The sequence below is a fragment of the Vicia villosa genome, unplaced genomic scaffold (genome assembly GCF_029867415.1).
Source record: "Vicia villosa cultivar HV-30 ecotype Madison, WI unplaced genomic scaffold, Vvil1.0 ctg.001519F_1_1, whole genome shotgun sequence".
Lineage (NCBI taxonomy): Eukaryota > Viridiplantae > Streptophyta > Magnoliopsida > Fabales > Fabaceae > Vicia > Vicia villosa.
Genome location: NW_026705649.1, coordinates 106,958 through 123,398, shown reverse-complemented (window position 1 = coordinate 123,398; position 16,441 = coordinate 106,958).

The following is a 16,441-nucleotide window of genomic DNA, read 5'->3' as shown; positions in this document are numbered from 1 at the left end:
AGTGTCATGCTCTGATATTGTAACACTGGGGCACGCTAGTTAGAGTCTACACAGATACTCTACTATGTTGTTATTGCATTAACTTTGTGGGATATTGCATAGATGATGTTATGCTTATCCGTATGATGAATATTCCGCTGTGCAGAAACATGATTTTAATAAATTGATGATTGTTCCTTAGCGAAAGCATGACGAGTGAGTTATGGGAAATTGTTTTATTGAGTCGTGGCACCCTTGTTTTCATGTTTGCTCTGAAATTTTTATATAATTGCCGCGGGGTTTAGAAGGGTGTTACAAGTTTTGTCTTTTTTTATTTCTTTTCAATTTTCATTGTTTCTCAACTTTGAAATACGAGTCATGAATTTTGTTTACAATGTTTCCTTATTTAATGATTCTATAAGTATGATATATGAAAAAAAATTGGGGTTGAAGGTAGAATTTGGATTTCGGTTGAAGGTATTGATGAAAATGATAATCAAAACTCAGAAATTTTTTAGTAACCAAATTTTCCGTCGCTAAACCGGTTTCAAAAGCTTATTTTTACACGTCACTTGCCAAGTCAGCAAAATTTAACGATGTTACTTTTACTTAGACGAAAAAGACTAATGTGATACGTTTTGAAAAGTTAAGGAATCAAAATGGTCTTTTTAAAATTTAAGGGATCAAACTGGACCCCGAGTCAAAGATAAGGGACAAAATAGGGTATTTTCCCATTTGGTTTTTATCTTTTTTGTCATTTTCAATTTTGTGTTTAGTAATCTTTCTAACTTGTTATTGTTTTTATTTATGATTTGTTCTTATGTACTCAACTTTCAACATTGCAAGGTAAGTGAGTGTTGTTTTAAATGGGTTTAGTTTCAGATTTTTGTCTTTTTTATTATTTTTTTTGTTTTAGCCAATCAGTTTCGATCCACATAGTGAATCGAGTAATCTTATTTTTAGTGGTTCAGAGGGACGACTCACTGGTCAAACCTTATTTCCACCAAAAATCGAACTCAAGTAGTACCTGAATGATTTTTTATTTATTTTTTAATTAATGTTTTTCTAAACCCGTTCTTATTTTTTATTTAATACTTTATCTCTTACTTGGACTAGTGAAGTTAAAAGTCTCAAATTTATTATACAGCCACATCAAAAATGGATGTTAAAGATCAGTATTTGGTGAATTATGAACAATTATTGAAACTTAAACTTCGGTTGCAAGATGACACTATGTTCATAACTTTATATCCATAATGGTCTAACAACCCATAATATAATATTCTCTTCGTCTCACAATAGAATTTTTTTTTTTTAAAATTCTTATACTTTTTTAAAAAATTATTAATTGAGTTAATTTCAATGATAAAATTAATATTATTTACTGAAATAATTATAGCGAAGTAATTATATGAATTAAAACACAATAAGTAAGAGTAAGTTAGTGTAAAGAAATAATAACTAATATTCTAAAGGGACAAATAATTTAAGATAAATAAAAATAGGGAAAAAAATATTTATTATGAGACAGAGTAAGAGGAAGTATGTTTAGCATATAATAATGGGGATGTGTTGATGTGCATACGGTATATCCTTATACACGGTGCATAAATATTCAAATATTGTTTATATTACTCAAATTATTATATTTATTACTCAAAATAATATACAGATTACTCAAAACAGTATAAATATTACTCAGAACAATGAATATATTACTCAAAATAGTTAAAATTCGATATTACTCAGAATTGTGTAAATACTACATAGAATAGTGTACTCATTACTCACAATTAATAATTACTCATAATTAATAGATGTGTACAATAATGCATATATTATTCATGGATTATAATATTATTACTCGTTTTTAACTAAAATGTTACTCGAAACAATTTAAATATTACTCGTACGAGACTTATGCACCGTGCATAAGGATATACCTTATGCACATCAACCTGACACTAATAATGGTGTGCTTTGTTGTTGTATTAATGCATGTATTGAGTTATATTATTTCTTAATTTCTTGTTGAGAATATGTACACTAAATATGGTTAACCTTTATATTGGTCTTTGTAGATTGCTAGGCTTTGCTTCCTTTTTTTGGTTCAATTAAATGGACATTTGATTATCAGACTTTTGCAAGAGAAAGTGTTTTTGATCACGTATAAGTAATAGATCATGGTGTTTGGATTATGATAGACTCTTCACACAGGTATATCATAGTTAATTATTAATAAAGAATATGGATGTAACTTAATGTGACTAAGAGTGTAGATGGAACCAAAAAGAAGGATGATTCACTATAAGAATACATATTTTCATTTCTTATGATAGTAGATTAAATGCCTGATAGCTACTTCATTTTATTTTTATACATTGAAGAATAAAATGAAAAATAATGAAGTATATCCTGTCAAAACAAATTTTAATAGGAAGTAGTATTAATATTGTTTTATCAAACTCATTTTAAGTTCTAACAAAAATAAATTTTTTTTTTCTGAAATTTATTTATTAAAGTTATATCCTTTTACGATTTTTACAATTTTGTTAACGTATGTTAATGTTGAAATTTAAGATATACTGCTTATCATTTTTTTAAGAGCTAAAGGATTCATTTGTGTAAAAAATTGTTCAATTTATAGATAGAATTGTTTACTTTATTAGATTTTAAATAGTTTTAAGTTTATATTAAATTTTCAATTTCCTTTGATATGGACATTTAATTTTTTATAATATACTCAAAATGACTCACGTTATATAAAGATTATTTTTAACAAGTTGAAACAAATTTTTGGGCCTTTAAATTTAAATTAAAGTTGACTCAATAATTCGAAATAACTATTCGAATTCAACTGTTACCCGCTTATAAATTTTGGTTGGAACTTTGATCTGAATCCGCTCTATTCCACCGGTTGTTCAGCGTGTTTTATTTTCCATACTAATATACTCAATCCTCTATCAATGCTAGTCTATTTTTTTGGGTTACATTATATAAATAGTTTTTATTTAAATGTAATTATAATATAATCTTTTTATTTTTTTGGTTATAATATAATCTTTTTATTTAAATGTAATTATAATATCAATCAAAAGGAAATCAACACACAAATCCAAGAAAATGGATCAAAAGAATTTATATTTATATTCTGACAAACAATATTGCATTTTTTTAATTCTATTTTTAAAAATCTATTTTTTTTGTTCATTCATATTTTTAATGATTTACTATTTTCTTAAAAACAACACAAATATGTGTGATTTTAAGATTCTTTTTATTAAAATGAATATTAACACATAATTTCACCTTAAATATAGCACAAAAATAAAAATTTATATATAAATAAAAAAGAGAAACGCACAACAAATTAAATCTTATTCCTTTTGATTATATTTTAAAATTTAACTTACAGTTTAATAATGATAGACAAACGTGGTGGTAATAAGGAGAATAAATAAAATTAAATAATGATGTTTGTATTATGTAATGTTGTTTTTGTGTAGATGATGTGTAGAATTGATTTTTTTATCAAGATTTAAAATAAGATTAGTTTGATATGTATTTGACTCAAAATAAGTTAAGATGATGAAAACCATCAGGATGATGGAGAATGGTAGAAAAGTTAATAAAAATTTTTTTTAGTGAAAGTTGTGGTGTGGAAAATGAGAATTTATTTAGAGAATAGGAAAATAAATGTAAAACAATAAAAAAAACAAACAATTAATAATAAAAAGAAAAAAAGAACTTACAGAAAAGAAAAATGAAAATAACAACTAGAGAAAAAGAAACAGAGCTAAAAAATAGAGTGATGTGAAATGTATATAAAGTAAAATTTAATTATAATACTACCGATGAAATATTTGTTGATTTAAATCAAATGCATTCATTATGTCTTAACATGCCATCCAATCCATGTATCAACTCATATCATACACTATGTATGCAATTCTACACACTTACATAACAATTATTATGTTTAACATGCGTCTAATATTTAGTTAGTTTGAACCAAATTACATTAAAAAAATTACATATAAATTTAATTAATATATGTTTATATTTTTAATTAATTATATCAGCTAAATTATTACATATATTTAAATTTTATTTTATTTTAATCACTTCTCAAATAACATCAATGGTCGTTATAAAACTTTAATTGTATACGAATTTTTATATCGATGATCCATAATAATTAAATTCATAGCATAAAAGCATAAATAACACCTTTGAATTTTTTTTTACAATAACATTATTTGTTTAACTAATAACCAAATAGAAAAATCAAAATTTAATACTATAACATCACACCAATATATTATATCACTCATTAATATATATTTTGGGCTAAAATACTACAACAAAAATGATGTTTTAACTTTAAGCATATACTGTCATCCATAACAAACACCTCTAAGAATGACATATCATTGCTTTTTTAACTTCATAGAATCTTAATGTCTAAATTTAATATTTTAGAAATTTAATTTGTTTTTGTTGGTTCAATTATAATGTTTTCATGACTTTAGAATTTTTAAATAATTGCTAGTTTATAATATTTTTGAATTTTAAAACTATTATTGTTTGTTATGTTATAGTTGTACTAATTTATTGCCCAACAAAATTTAAAATTTGAAGTTAGGTACTATTTCGTATGGAGCGAGACTTAAGTTTGAATTATGATGTACGTAGGGTTGTAAGTTTTCAATGTGGTGGATCACAGGTGTGGACATGTAGGTTAATTCTGTTAATTTATAATTTTTTGTGTCGAAGCAGGTTGTTGCTCGAACACAAGGTGTGTCGAAGTGTGTAACAGTTTGTTACACATAGATTTATTTTAGATCTAGATAGATTTGATTTAGATTTAAAATAGATTATATTTGATTTAGTTCCAAAATAGGTATGTTGGGCTTTTATAGTTTTAGGCTTTGGCTTAGGGAGAAAGCTAACCTAAATCTATAAATAAGGAGTAACCCTTATTATTTAGTAATTAAGTCATTAACTTGTATTCACAGAATTTTCAGTTTCAAGTTGTTTACGGTGATTTCCGGTAAACAACCGCTAGTCTTCCAAACTATAATAAATATGATTTGGTTACTCGCAGGATCGACTAGATTGATCCTAGGACATAGTCAAAAAGGTTGTTATTCATGATAGTTCGAATTATGTCTATGGTTGGTGTGTCTCGAAATAAGAAATACTTAATCAAGGAAATAAAGATTAGCAATCACCTTGTTATACACGTAAATATAACATCAGCGAAAGGTAAGTTAAAGATAAAACATAAGACAAAACTGTAAAAGTGCAAGAATCTTAAAGTGCAGAAAAGTTAAATGCTTCGAAAATTAGATGACATGAAAGTAAAGAGTGCGGGAATATAAATGACATAAAGTAAATGGAATGCAGTAATATCGAAAGATACTTGAATAAAGAGAAATACACATGTATTTAAAATGGTGTTGGTGTCATACGTACATTTCTCAGCGAACTCTTTCTCTTAACACTTGATACTTGAGTAATATGTGAGTGATTTGTACAAAATGAACACACAGAATCCTAACATTAAGACCCTTATTTATACTAGTTTCGACCCTAACGGTCCTATACTAATCTAATGCCACGTTGCCCACAGAAAATCCAGGGATGCCATCTGTCTTCGTGCGGTTACATAAACTACTTCGAAATTCAAATCATCCCGCCTGAATCTCCCTTCGACGTGTGGCAACATAATTAGAAACAAGAATACCACGAAAATACGCTAAGCTTCAGTACTTTGCATATTTCGCAAAAACGTCTAAGTTCCAAAGACCATTCTTTTCGAATTTAGCTTCGGCGCTCACTATCTTTGTTCCAACTTAAACATCATTCTCGAAGCATGGCCATCAGTAGCCATTTTTATCTTCAAAGATGATCATCAGTAACCATCTTCCTTTGAATTCCAAATCTTCGAAGGACATTCTTCTCAAACGAAATCTTCAGCTAACACAAGTGAATAACAAAATTTCCACAGTTTGTGGGCGAATTTCCACAGTTTGTGGGCAGAGAGAAACTCTGCAGAAAATACTTTCTTCTTCTCCTTTAATTTCCGCAAACCCTAATCCTACTTTTGTTATTATTTTTCTTCATTGTCATCTTTAACAATAAGGAATTACTCAAAGGTTTGAGAGTCTAATTCCAACATCTGGTATCTAGAGCTCTGGTTAATTGATTCAAGACAAGAAGAATGGCGATGGCAATGAATCTCATCCGAATGAGCATTTTCCAGCAACACTACCAATTCTCGACAAGTGTACCGATAGTGTCATAGTAATAAAATAAGATCGTATTCACATGGAATACTATTTAACAAAATAATAGTTGTGCAAGTTTAAAAATTAACAGGGGGGAGGGTTCAAGTTTAATTCTGAAAAATAAAAGTTGTTCTGAAAAATTAAAGTTGTTATGAAAATAATGTGAAAACGACCAGGTTTTGCATAGAATCCCTTATTTATCCCCTGTTGATGTTTAATGTATTACATGAATGATAAAGTTATTATACTTCCACGACAAATTAACACAACCATTATACCCAATCCCTTGGTGTATAGTTCACTAATCAATACTACAAGTCTCATATCCATATTCAACCAGCGTAGGTGAGATTAAACAATGTGTTAGACGCTGGCCTATAGATCTAGAGGGGGGGTGAATAGATCTCACTAAGTCTTTACAGATTTTTCTACAGACTCGAGCGAAAGCGGTTCTGAATCGACTTGCGTCTATTCTGGACCGCTATTGCAAAGGTCGTATGTGTTTCAAAATCAAAGAGTAAGTGGAATTGATGGTGAAGTAATATGATAGCTAACCAATACGTTTAACAACTGAAATCCAATTAACTTCTAGATTGACAACTTTGATTTGCAATGCAGTAAGATTGGATTAAGCAAAAACACAAACACTTGGTGATAGGTTCAAATTGATAGTGATTCAAGTTGTGGTGAATTGTGATGTTTGTGCAGAACTTTAATTCACAATTTTAACACTTGAATCGTTGATCAATTTTGCACTTATAACCAATTATGAACAGAAAGTAAAAGAGAAAGTAAAAGCGACAAGAACACGATATTTGTTTAGGCAGTTCGTCGATCGTCCTCGCTACGACTACGTCTGCCCCCAATTCCAAATTGAAATTGGGTAATCTTTCATTAATGTTGAAAGTAGTATATACAAAGAAGATAACAAAGCGATAAACGATAAACCAATTATGTCGATCCTTTGAATCTTCTTCCCCCTTAATCTTGAGCCAGATCAAGGTTATCCAAGAGCTTCACTTTGATTCCCTTCTGCAGTGTCTTGATTCCTTGAACTCCCCGTTCCTCAATCGTTACACTCAGCCGAATCCTCAATGAACGCCTCTTGATAAAAACCCCCAAGAACCACCCGTCGTGGAGGACAAAACCCGCAGATTTTATTCACCAACAAACCCCACAAACCTTCACCCACTAGGAATCTTCAATTCCGTTCCATGGACGTTATCGAACTCATCACTAACCCGCAACGCAAGAATGATTATGTGTAATTGTGTTGGAGATGATGAAGAACGAAGATGAGAAGCGTTTGTGTATCTTTCAGTCGTTGGTGTTGCTTGAATAATTACCCTTGTACAATATATATGATTGCATAACAGTTAGAAACAAGAAAAACTGATTTTTGAACTTTCTTGATCAGTTAGGTCGACCACTTGTAGTGCTTAGGTCGACCTAACAGAGCTTGCAGAATTTTGCTCCCAGTTAGGTCGACCTGTTGAAGGAGTAGGTCGACCAGAATCCTCTTCTGATGCATTCTGGGGACATTTTCACAGATTAGGTCGACCTAGTTGATGTGTAGGTCGACCTAACAGGCTGGTATGTAGAATTCATCAATTTAGGTCGACCTAAATGATGTGTGAGTCGACCTAGCAGGGACATATGAGTTTTTCTCCATTTTAGGTCGACCTGGGTTGATGGTAGGTCGACCTAACTGCTGTTTTTCTGCATTCTTCTTGTTTTGCTTGTGTTGAGGCAACCTATAAACATATACACATAATGGGTTGACTTATGAGTGATCAATGCTTGCTTTTCTTTAAGTTTTCTGCTTCAGTCTTGTTGTTTGAATGCTTATTTGAGTTTGCCATGAATCAAAAACATCTTTGAGTGTAATCTTGTATTCACATACTCCCCCTTTTTGATGATGGCAAACCATTCGACTAAGCTCTGGTAGTAAATGATAAAGACTCAGCAGAGCTCCCCCGTACATCCAGCATCTATCTCTCAACAGGGCAATCTCTCAACAAAGCTCCCCCGTACATCCAGAAGCTCCCCCGTACATCCAGCATCTATCTCCCCCTTTGTCAACATCAAAAAGCGAAAACAGGAGAATAGAGGAGTAACAAGAGAACCATAGATAATAATGCTAGCATGTATAGTATAGTAGGTAAAAGGTAGTTAATGGTAGAATGAGACACATATGTGAGCAGGAGCAGTTTTTTTTTTTTTTTTTTTATGCATGAGGTCACTATAAGCATGTTAATTGATAGCATATTATAGTATCAATAATATTTTTGGAAGTGAACAACAATTACGTTACCGCTTTTTCAATATGACGCCTGGCTTGATGATGAACTACCTTTATGCTAAAAAAATGTTAGCAAGACAAATAGATATATACATAAAGTAAAGAAATAATATTAAGAGAAAACAAACGTAATTAGCCCAAATTAGAGATATCGAGTATCCCTAATTCCCTACGAATGTTGAAATATTGCTCCGTTGCTAGCGGTTTGGTGAAGATGTCAGCTAGTTGCTTCTTGCTTTCTACATGTTCAAAAGTAACGTCTCCTTTCTCTACATGATCTCGTAGAAAGTGATGCCTTATTTCAATGTGTTTGGTACGTGAGTGTAAGACAGGATTTTTGCTCAAGTTTATGGCGCTTGTGTTGTCGCACATGATAGGTATGTGATCAAGCTTAATACCAAAGTCAAGAAGTTGTTGCTTGAGCCATAATATTTGTGCACAGCAGCTTCCAGCAGCTACATATTCTGCCTCAGCAGTGGATAATGCAACCGATACTTGTTTCTTACTATGCCAACTTATTAATGAGTTTGAGAATAGATGACACGTTCCACTAGTGCTTTTTCTATCGGATTTGCAGCCAGCAAAATCTGAATCGGAGAATCCTACCAAATGACACTCATTTCCTTTTGGATACCATAGGCCATATGTAGTAGTTCCACGTAAGTATCGCAGAATTCTCTTGACAGCTTTCAAGTGAGATTCTTTTGGACAAGATTGATATCTTGCACACATACACACACTAAACATAATGTCTGGTCTTGAGGCAGTAAGATACAATAGTGAACCTATCATACCTCGGTATAATTTCACGTCAACCTCTTTACCTTTCTCATCTTTGTCTAGATTTGTATTTGTTGCCATAGGTGTGTCAATTTCCTTTGCTTCACTCATTCCAAATCTTTTGAGCAGCTCCGTACAATATTTAGTTTGATTCACAAACGTTCCATGACTGAGTTGCTTGATTTGTAGGCCAAGGAAGAAATTTAGCTCACCCATGAGACTCATCTCAAATTCACTCTGCATAAGCTTAGAAAAGTCTTTGACAAGTTTTGCATTAGTGGACCCAAATATAATATCATCTACATAAATTTGGACTAAGAGAATATCCTTATCTTTTCTTTTAATAAAGAGAGTAGTATCAACTTTACCCCTAGAGTACCCTTGACTAAGGAGAAATTTGCTCAAACGTTCGTACCAAGCCCGAGGGGCTTGTTTAAGACCGTATAGAGCACGTTTCAGCTTATAAACATGAGTTGGATACATGTAATTCTCAAAGCCGGGTGGCTGAGCAACATAGACTTCTTCATTTATATAGCCATTTAGAAAGGCACTCTTAACATCCATTTGGAATAGTTTGAAGTCTTTAGAACAAGCATAAGCAAGTAAAAGGCGAATAGCTTCAAGACTTGCTACAGGAGCGTATGTCTCTTCATAATCAATACCTTCCTCTTGATTGTAACCTTGAGCAACTAATCTAGCTTTGTTTCTAGTAATAACACCGTTTTCATCAAGTTTGTTACGAAAAACCCATCTAGTGCCTATTACTTGATGATCTCCCGGATGAGGGACTAAGTCCCAAACATCATTCCGTTTAAATTGGTTTAATTCTTCTTGCATGGCCATTAGCCAATGCTCATCAAGTAATGCGTCCTTAGCGTTTTTCGGCTCAACTTGTGAAACAAAAGCAAAATGATGGCAGAAGTTACTTATCTTTGAGCGTGTTGTAACGCCCCTTGAGATGTCTCCTATTATATTGTCAATTGGATGGTCTTTCACGTTTGTCCAGGCCTTGGGAAGTTCTTCATTGTTTGAGATGCTTTCTTTTTCATTTTCATTGTGAGACTCATCTTTCTCTCTCTCAGCATCTTTCTTTACAATACTTTCATCCTCATCTTCCTTATCCTTTACAATGTCTTCAGTGGATGGGCCTGCACCATTAAATGAAAGACCTTTCTCGACATATTTTGCATAAGATTCATCAAAAGAAACGTGTACTGACTCTTCTACTATAAGTAATCTCTTATTATATATTCGATATGCTTTGCTAGATTGTGAGTAACCAAGGAATATGCCCTCATCAGCTTTAGCATCGAATTTGCCAAGATTATCCTTACCATTGTTCAAAACAAAACACTTGCAACCGAATACATGGAGATGAGATACATTTGGTTTTCTACCCTTTAGTAATTCATAGGGAGTTTTGTTCAGTATAGGACGTATTGTTATCCTATTCAAAACATAACATGCTGTACTAATCGCGTCAGCCCAGAAATACTTTGGTAGATTACCCTCATTCAGCATTGTTCTTGCCAGCTCCTCTAGAACTCGATTTTTACGTTCAACTACTCCGTTTTGTTGAGGTGTTCTAGGAGCTGAAAAGTTATGCTCAATTCCATGTTTATCACAGTATTTTTCAAAGAGAATGTTTTCAAATTCTCCACCGTGATCACTTCGAATTGCAACTATTTTGTTGTTCATTTTGTTTTGACATAATCTTGCAAATTGAGTAAAGGCTGAAAAAGTTTGATCCTTACTAGGTAAAAAGATTGTCCAACAAAATCTCGAGTAATCATCGACAATGACAAAACCATAGGTGTTTCCACCTATGCTTTTAGTCCTTGAAGGGCCAAAGAGATCCATGTGAAGTAGTTCAAGAGGGCGTGATGTTGAAACCACGTTCTTTGATTTAAAAGAGATTTTTGTTTGCTTTCCCTTTTGACAAGCATCACATAGATGATCTTTTGAAAACTTCATTTTGGGTAAGCCGATTACTAAATCTTTTGAGACAACTTTATTTAGTAAGTCAAAATTTATGTGGGCGAGACGTCTATGCCAAAGCCATGAGTCATCGCCTAGAGCAACTAGACATTTGGTACTAGACTTAGATACCTCATCCAAGTTTAGCATGTAGATGTTGTTTACTCTTAAGCCCTTAAACATAATGTCTCTTTTCTTAGTATGTTCTATTGTGCATCCAGAATTTGTAAACATTACTTTAAAATCTTTGTCGCACAATTGACTTATACTTAAAAGATTATGTTTAAGACCTTCTACTAGCAGCACATCAGTTATAGTAGTGGTAGAAGGGTTACCAACACTTCCTTTACCAAGTATGGCTCCACGATTGTTATCTCCATAGGTGACATACCCCTTTTTCTTTGCTTGAAACTCAACGAAAAGAGATAGGTCTCCAGTCATGTGTCTTGAACATCCGCTATCAAGGAACCACAACCTTTCGGCAATGTCAAGACACTTTTCCTGCAGGATTAATTTAAAGAGGGAGGTCCCCAATTTTCATTGGGTCCTTGGTAGTGAGTACACAATTTGTTGCACTTAGGCAACCATTGAAATACTCCTTTAGGAACTAAAATTCTCCTAAATTTGCATTTTTCAATGGTATGTCCCTTTTTGCAACAATAATGACAGGTAATATGATGAGAATATGGAGTTTTGCTAGTTGATACTTTTGGTACAAAAGTGTATTTACTATATAAAGGAGTATACGATCTTTTGAACTTGTTTGGATCAACCTCAAAAGTCACTTTTGGTTGTAGAGCCTTGTCTAACTTGGCTTTTAGATCTCTCACTTCTTTTTGCCAAATGTGACATGTCTCACAACCAAACCATGATGTAGGATCTAATTCAACTTTGTCCTTTTGAATGTCTAGCATAGATTGTTTTAAAGCTTCCATATCCCTTTCGGTTTTCTCAACTTTTGATTCAAGATATGAAAATATTTTCTTATTTGAGGCCAAAAGTTTGAAAGCTTTAATTGCATCTCTATGTAATTCTTCAAAAGCAAGTTTTAGTTGAGAATGAGATACCTTATCTACGAGTTCAGGTTTAAGATGACTTACAGCTTTCTTTTTCTTGTTTTGATGAGCCATGAAACATAGGTTTGCTGATTCTTCTTCATCGCTTGACGAGCTTTCACTAGATGAATCACTTTCCCATGCTATGTAAGCTCTTTTAGATTTGTTATGACCTTTGCTTTGGTTCTTCTCCTTTTCTTTCTTAAGGTATGGACAATCCGGTTTGTAGTGACCGGCTTTCCCACAATTGAAGCAAAGACCTTTGATCTTTCCTTTGTTGTCGTCATCTTGTTTGAACATGTTTGATTGCTTTCTATAGTTGATCAATCCTTTGTCGGAATGTTTTGCTCCATTTTTCTTTAGATATTTGTTGTATCTTCGCACAAACAGTCCCATTTCCTCATCATCGGAGTCTTCGTCATCACTTGTGTCACTATCCTTTGGCTCTCGTTTTGAGGTCTTGGAGCTCGAAGCTTTTAGAGCTATTGACTTCTTCTCTACCTCTTTCTCCATGTTCTTTTCTTTCTTTGTCCTCTTCTCATGCATGTCAAGGCATTTAAGATGCTGTTCATGTTCCTCTAGTTTACCAAAGAGAGTGGTAATGTCTAAAGTGTTGAGATCATTTGCTTCCTTAATTGCTGTAACTTTGGGCTGCCATTCCCTGTTCAAACACCTTAAGATTTTGTTAGTAGCAACTGCATTGGAAACAGGTCTATCAAGAGAATTTAATCGATTTTTCAGGTGAACGAATCTTTTCTGCATGCTTTCGATGGTTTCACCATCTTCCATGTGGAAAAGTTCGAACTCTTGAGTTAACGTATTGATCCTAGCTAGTTTGACATCATCCGTTTCCTCGTGGGCAACTTGCAATGTGTCCCACATAGCTTTAGCTGATCTACAATGGGAAACGCGATAGTATTCATCAACTCCTAGAGCTGAGATTAGAATGTTTCTCGCTTTCCAATCGTATGCATATTTCTTTTCATCTTCAGCATTCCAAGTATCTTCTGGTTTTGGAACAACTGCACCAGCTGCATTTGTCATAGTGATCTGAAATGGACCATTGACAATAGCTGTCCAGATGTTCCTATCAATTGCATTGATATGGACACACATACAATCCTTCCAATAGCCGTAGTTTTCTCCGTTGAAAACTGGAGCTCTATTATGAGCCCCTTTAGGTCCAGAAGCCATCTTTCCAATAAGTGTTTCACGTAGCACGGAATAAACCAGAGCTCTTGATGCCACTTGTTAGACGCTGGCCTATAGATCTAGAGGGGGGGGTGAATAGATCTCACTAAGTTTTTACAGATTTTTCTACAGACTCGAGCGAAAGCGGTTCTGAATCGACTTGCGTCTATTCTGGACCGCTATTGCAAAGGTCGTATGTGTTTCAAAACCAAAGAGTAAGTGGAATTGATGGTGAAGTAATATGATAGCTAACCAATACGTTTAACAACTGAAATCCAATTAACTTCTAGATTGACAACTTTGATTTGCAATGCAGTAAGATTGGATTAAGCAAAAACACAAACACTTGGTGATAGGTTCAAATTGATAGTGATTCAAGTTGTGGTGAATTGTGATGTTTGTGCAGAACTTTAATTCACAATTTTAACACTTGAATCGTTGATCAATTTTGCACTTATAACCAATTATGAACAGAAAGTAAAAGAGAAAGTAAAAGCGACAAGAACACGATATTTGTTTAGGCAGTTCGTCGATCGTCCTCGCTACGACTACGTCTGCCCCCAATTCCAAATTGAAATTGGGTAATCTTTCATTAATGTTGAAAGTAGTATATACAAAGAAGATAACAAAGCGATAAACGATAAACCAATTATGTCGATCCTTTGAATCTTCTTCCCCCTTAATCTTGAGCCAGATCAAGGTTATCCAAGAGCTTCACTTTGATTCCCTTCTGCAGTGTCTTGATTCCTTGAACTCCCCGTTCCTCAATCGTTACACTCAGCCGAATCCTCAATGAACGCCTCTTGATAAAAACCCCCAAGAACCACCCGTCGTGGAGGACAAAACCCGCAGATTTTATTCACCAACAAACCCCACAAACCTTCACCCACTAGGAATCTTCAATTCCGTTCCATGGACGTTATCGAACTCATCACTAACCCGCAACGCAAGAATGATTATGTGTAATTGTGTTGGAGATGATGAAGAACGAAGATGAGAAGCGTTTGTGTATCTTTCAGTCGTTGGTGTTGCTTGAATAATTACCCTTGTACAATATATATGATTGCATAACAGTTAGAAACAAGAAAAACTGATTTTTGAACTTTCTTGATCAGTTAGGTCGACCACTTGTAGTGCTTAGGTCGACCTAACAGAGCTTGCAGAATTTTGCTCCCAGTTAGGTCGACCTGTTGAAGGAGTAGGTCGACCAGAATCCTCTTCTGATGCATTCTGGGGACATTTTCACAGATTAGGTCGACCTAGTTGATGTGTAGGTCGACCTAACAGGCTGGTATGTAGAATTCATCAATTTAGGTCGACCTAAATGATGTGTGAGTCGACCTAGCAGGGACATATGAGTTTTTCTCCATTTTAGGTCGACCTGGGTTGATGGTAGGTCGACCTAACTGCTGTTTTTCTGCATTCTTCTTGTTTTGCTTGTGTTGAGGCAACCTATAAACATATACACATAATGGGTTGACTTATGAGTGATCAATGCTTGCTTTTCTTTAAGTTTTCTGCTTCAGTCTTGTTGTTTGAATGCTTATTTGAGTTTGCCATGAATCAAAAACATCTTTGAGTGTAATCTTGTATTCACACAATGCAACAAGATGTTAATTCAAGTGCCATGACTAGAGTTCTCATATCCTATTCAACTAGCGTAATTACAATAATTGCCCTAGTTCCAACATATAGACTAATGGTCAGTATTCCTTATGCGCCCATAATCAGATTAACAGAGTATCTAAAATAAAAAACATATGTTCCAATTATTCTAAACAAGAGGCAATTAAATAGAAATATAAATCCAATTATTCATGCACTGACAAATTAAACATATGTTCCAACAGGTTCAAAACAAGTTCATCATACAAAACCTAACCTAAGAGTGTTTAGCTACTCATACTAATACAAACAAATACCAAGTGATAAGACAAAGATTGCATGAGAAAATCCTTGAAGATATGGCCTCTAATGGCTTCCGATGCTCTCAGAATTCCACTCCCAGTACTCTTTTTTTCCGTTACTTTCAGTCTAAATTCGCAGAACCCCTCAAAAGATGCCAAAAAAACCCTTTTGAAGCAGTTATAACACATTAAAAAAAGCCCAGAAAAAGGATTCATGACGCGTCATGGACAGTGTCGCGTGCGCGCGATGCTATGTGTACTACTCTATCATGCGCGCCATGGTGCGCGATGCAGAGCGTGATTATTCAAATAACTTTGTTCTTTTTGCTCTCTTTTCGGCCAATTTTCACTAAGTCCCAATTTCTTCATACTTAGTGATTTTTGCACCATTCTTTGGCTTTTATATTTCATATTTGCTCATCTTTGACTTTTTCTCTAATTCTTCAACGAAATATATGTAATGATAAAATGTCATCACTCATATATAAGGACAAAAGGTTTTAATCCTAATGAGGTCAAGATTATACACCAAATTGAAATTCTAAATATGTTAGACGTGATTGGGTGACGATATCCGCTGACCGAGGATCAGGGCGAGTTTCCATCTCAAGAGTCGAATGTTGCAGATCTATATCATTGGGTGGACTATGGATTATTGAGGATCGCATTTGTTTTTTATAGTGTATACGAGATGGAGAATGCTCTTATAGAAATAGGTGCACTCCTTGACTGGACGATCTTTCTAGTAGACTCTGATGAGAGGATATTTAGTAGTTGTGATGGGTGTTCCATCCCCTTTTATGAGCGTCTGTTCAATTAACTAAATTTCTGATTGTCTAACAAATTTAAAGTTAGAGTGTTGATACATTTGAAGGTTGTGCCCTCCCAACTGCACCCTAATGCTTGTGATTTTCTAATGGTGTTCCAGCTTTGGTGTGAATAATGGGGTTGGTATCC